Source organism: Tenrec ecaudatus, chromosome 5 (genome assembly GCF_050624435.1).
Source record: "Tenrec ecaudatus isolate mTenEca1 chromosome 5, mTenEca1.hap1, whole genome shotgun sequence".
NCBI classification, from domain to species: Eukaryota; Metazoa; Chordata; class Mammalia; order Afrosoricida; family Tenrecidae; genus Tenrec; species Tenrec ecaudatus.
Genome location: NC_134534.1, coordinates 65,461,324 through 65,466,602, shown reverse-complemented (window position 1 = coordinate 65,466,602; position 5,279 = coordinate 65,461,324).

The following is a 5,279-nucleotide window of genomic DNA, read 5'->3' as shown; positions in this document are numbered from 1 at the left end:
ACTGATTAAATTTTAAAAATTAACTTACATACAGCTGCCTGTGTGGTTATTGTCAGCCATGTTATAAGGAGAATCGTGAGATTTGCTTTTGCCTGTCCTGTCCTGTCCCCTTCCTTAAAGAAAATCATTTGAATTGGGGAGGCTTTGGGTATAAGCTCTCCAACCTCAGGTGCCATTCACCCAGATTCCCAGTGTTCCCATCTACTCAGATTAGATGCAAAGTGGAAAAGAATGAGCTGTTACCTTCGCGGCTGCACCGCAGATTCGATCTCGGCACTGCATCCACATGGACGAGCTCTGGCTCACTGCTAATGCCGTCGCCGTCAAGTCAAAGCATTTCCAGTGTCTAGTCCCAGGTATGTCAGAGAAGGGTTTCCACAGGTTTTTAAGCGCTGATTCTTGAGAGATTGCCAGACCTTTATTCTGTGGTGCCTCTGGGTAGGCTTGAGGTGAGCCACCACTCGCATGCAGTACGTATTTGTGCCGCCCTGGAACAGACGTGCGGTTAATGTTCACAGTGCTAGTCTTAAGGAACAGCTAGTCTTATGTTTGCATTTCCCTTGATGAGCAATCCCCGCCCCTGTGGCTAAAATAGCGATGGAGGCCTTAGCTGCCTCTTACTGTTCAATTGAGTATTTACATACTGTGAAGCAGTCTCCTAACCCCGTGGAGTGGGCACACGTGTTTTCAGAGGCTCCCTTTCTGCCTTTCAGTTAACCTGCAGCCAACAAGCTGCTCTCATTGATCCACTTTAAAGACATCTTTACATTCGTTTTATTCTCGTGTTGGCATTTAAATCCATTGCGTTTGTTATTACCCTTATGAGGTTGTCCACATCTACGTTTAATAAACCTAATTCACTTCACTGTTTGGGGTAGACTCTTTCATTCCCACATACTCGTCCATTTTAATTAATTCTGTGTTCTCTCCTGAATGTTGTCCAAATTCCCAACCCTGCCTTTAGCCAAGAAGTATGGAAGAGGGTACAGTGAATGCAGGGTTAGGGCTACGGGGCCCTGAACACTGTACTTCATCTCAAGCGCATAGTCTTAGGATGATGCTACATTATCATCTATTTCTTTTACTCTACAAACTGGAGCTCATCCAGGCTCGCCTGCATACTGTATTAATCATTTACCGAATTTCCAAGGTCCTTTTTACACCACCCCACCTTTACCTTGCCATTTCTCTCCTTAGCCCATTCATGCCAATGTTAAGGGCCACTAGGCTCAAGGCTGACCCCCTGTGGAGTACCATGTCTGCACCCCCCCCACACTGGGTGCCCTCCCCCCACTCCCCAGCTTGGTACAGTGACACCCATCCCCCCATCCTTTCATCCAGGTTCATGGTAATCATATGGAGTGGGACTCAGGGATCAAAAGAGTTTTGAACTCAGGCAACGATAAATTCCAACAATTGTTCTCCCCTGTGGTCTGGCAGGGCTATTGTCCTGTCACAGGAGAGGAGCGGAGCGGAGCGTGACGGGACGGAGCCCACAGCCAGGCTGAGTGCATGTGCACATGTGTGTATCCTATTTCCTTTGCTTTCAGATTTCCCCACGTTACAAGAGAAAACCAAGCCAGATCTTTTCAGAGTTTTCTTTCCCGACTGACAGAAATAGGTCTAAATTGACTTTGACCTCAATCTTGAAAATGGGTTTTGCCACCAACACACTCTGAAGCAGTGGGGGCTGGGGGCGGGAGGGTAGTAATTACCAAATGTATTGCCTGTGTCTGATTAAAGAAGCTGAGAAAGCAAGGTTGTACTGGAACAGAGTTGCTGGGACCGAGCCAGGAACCATATATGTAGTTCATCAAGTGCCCTGGGTGCCACTAGGCTCAGGGATCTGTACCAGAGACATGCCCTTCCCACTGCTCTTGATTTGAGTTGATTCTGGCTCCAGGGGTTCCAACTGCTGACCTGTAGTGAGCTGCCCCCCACCTCTTCGTGTAACTGCAAAAAAAGAAAAAAACCTAACTGCCATTGAGTTGCTGCCAACTCAGCAGTCCTACAGGACAAAGTAGAACCGCTCCTGTGGGTTTCCGAGACTGACTTCACAGTAATAGAAAGTCTAGTGCTTCTCCCAAGGAGCTACTACTGGCTTTGAACTGATGACCTGGAGGCTCCCAGCCCAGTGTGCCACCAGTATACCACCAGGGCACCTCATAACTACGCCAATAGGGCTCACAAAGCTTGTAATCAACTCACAAGTACCTTTATGGCCACATACCCAAACAGAAGCTTTGGAAGGGAAGGGGAGCCCATAGGAGTTGCTAAGTCTCCGATGCCGAGGTAGAAACGAGAGGTTAATTCTAGTGACTGGGTTATCGGGGATGAAAAAAGTAAGATTATGCTCATGGCCAAAACAACACCATGAGAGACTTCCCTAAAAAGGCCCCAACTTGAGAGCGCTTTTACTCAGGATGAAAAACGAGTGCCCTTTTGATTGAGGAGAGGGATGCTCTAGAAAGGTGTGAGCCAAGTTGCGAGTTAACAATCCATCAGCCCGCTATCAAGGCTTTCCAGGAAGTGGAGGCCCCGTAGGAGGGAGCCGCTTGCAGTGGTCCAGATTAGAGGCCATCAGAACCAGCAAGAGAGCCAGAGCCTGAAGAATGGACAGGGCGACAGGGGCAGGGGAACCTGCCGGGCTCAACCAGTTTGAACAGGGGCTTGGGCCTTTTTTTGGGGGGAGGGGGGGCTTAGACCTTTAAGCTTGAAAGGCTAACGATGCAAACGCCAAGATAAACCGGTGGGAGCAGAATAAACAGTGACTGATTTCAGAGATGCTGCACTTGAAATGCCAGGTGACCACACCCGGCAGGCAGGTGGACGGGTAGCTCTGGTGCCCAGGAAAGAGGCGGTGCTATTCCTGAACCCTCTGCATAGAAGCTGGGCATGAGAAGAATCCCAAGGATTAAGCCATGAGAGCGTGAGGGGGCAGCCGAAGGAGAAATCATCAACGGTGACGTTAGAGCAAAGTTAGAACTTCCTCATCCCGAGGAGAAACCAGACTCGAAACAATTATCTCCTCTGCCTGGACCTAATCCCCAAGCTGAGTCACATAGAAGAAACCTCAGCCTGGCCCAGGAAAGAGCCTGTGTGGCCAGACGAGGGCAGAGACCCAAGAGGTGAAGGACGGTGCTAACAGATAGCACATGGCCTCTCACACTGTGCTCTCGGTTTCTAGTCACTGAATCCATTGTTACAGCGACCGAAGGAAATCTTTTTCATAAGTGAAACCTGGAAACGGTGTTCTTTGGCATTTTTGTTCTTTGGCAACTTGCTTAAATGCGCAGGCAATGTTTCATGAGAACACTGGGGCGGGGGGTGAGGGGTTACAAGATTCATTTCAACTATCACCAAATGGATACAGGTTGTTTCAGATGAACCCTTCTTATATGCGCCAAAAAAGATGGGACAGGCCCAGCTTCTAGCAGCCTGCATGACCAGACGGGCTCCTATCTGCTGAATTCTCCGCTGCCAAGAACAGCCGGCTCAGACGCAGGTCCTCAGGGTCAGATTCCTGCCCACGGCCCTTCCCTGCCCTCCTAATAAATGGCAAGGTGGAGGATCCTTCAGGTGGCTAAGGCCAGGAATTATTCCTTCCACTTCTCTCTGGGCCTTCCATTTCCAGACTCACACGTGCTGTTTCAAAGCGCTCCCACATTTTCACAACTGCCCCCTCTTATGTATTAAATCATGTTCCCCATACCCCCCAAGAGAAATCCGAACCCCTATATCTGTGGTTATAACCCTAGGTAGGGATGGGTTTTCTAGGTTAAGGTCATGAGGCAGGATTAGTGTAAGGTGTGCCTTATACCAAACTCTTTGAGATATAAATTAGACAAGCAAGCTAGAAGCAGAGCTGGGGCAGAGATGCCAAGAGAGCCTTGAAGATGGATTACCGAAGGGCAGAAGCTCGAAAGCCACAAGGACCTTCCTCCAGGGCTGACAGAGACCAAGCCTCCCCCCAGAGCTAGCCAGCACCCTGAATTCAGTCTCCTCTACGGTGAGAAGATGCATTTGTCTGCTCCAGCCACTCGGTTGCCTTTCTGCTGTCCAGCACTAGCTGACTGAGGGCAAGTGACATCACTCTACCCTGATGGCCTGGGCCTGGGTGGCAGGGCATCCAGAGTCCTGCTTTCTGCGCAATCGTGTCTCATCGAGCCCGCTCCCTTCCTGTACAGAACTGACACCGTGTCTTCCAGCAGCTCCCAACGGGCTTTTCAGCAGCAATGGTGGAAAGCTCTCTCAGCGTCAGCCAGGAGAGAGAGAACGGATTAGCAAGAAAAACAAAGCATCTTCATCCCGGAGTCTAAGGTTGAGGCTCTCCTGTCAAGGTGATTTAAACCATGCTGTGAGAGGAGAGACGTGTGCAACACACCTAGGAAGAATGCCCCCTTGCCTTGCCGCACATTCTGGGTGGTCCACCTGGCCGCCACTCGCAAGACTCCCTTCTACAGAGTGGAGGGGCTAGCCTGCCCTCCCCCTGCCCCTGCTTCCCAGCGCAGCCTCCCCCTGCGCAGGAGACTCACCCTGCCAGCACAGGCACTCCATGGGGCCCGGCCTGGATTGAGGAAGCTAAATGCAAGTGGGGTTGCCGGACTGGTGCCAACCCGGTTAACCCAGCTGCAAGGCCTCCTGGCAGCCTGAACTCCCAACCTGCTCTGACCCGGACGGCCCCAAAGTAAAGCAGGAATAAGAGCAGGACTTATTTCAGATGTCCCATGGGAAATAGAAGACCAGCTAGGGAGTCCTGGTGGTGGAGGCCTTACACAGTCCACTGCGACTTTCATGGTTGGCCGTTTGAAACCACCAGCAGCTCCATGGGGGACAGACTGGCCTTTCTACACTGTCAACAGTTATCATCTCGGACACCTCCCCACACACACACACACACAATGTGGGGCCGCTATGAGTCTGCACTGACTGTGGTTTGGCTCTGAAAGGATACACACACACAACACACGATACTGTGCCACCAAGCAAAACCAAACTCACTGCGATCAGTTGTTTCTGACTCATCACGAGCCTTTAGGACAGGGTAGAACTACCCCTGTGGGTTTCCACGACCGTAACTCTTTTACGGGAATAGAAAGCCCGGTGCCTGGTGCTTTCGAACTGCCTTGTGGTTAGCTGCTCAACACATAACCACCTCACCAGCTGGACTTTGCCTCCTACCCACTGAATGTTCTAGCACAGTGGTTCTCAACCTTCCTAATGCCGCAACCCTTTGAGACAGTTCCACATGTTGTGGTGACCCCCAACCATAAAATTAT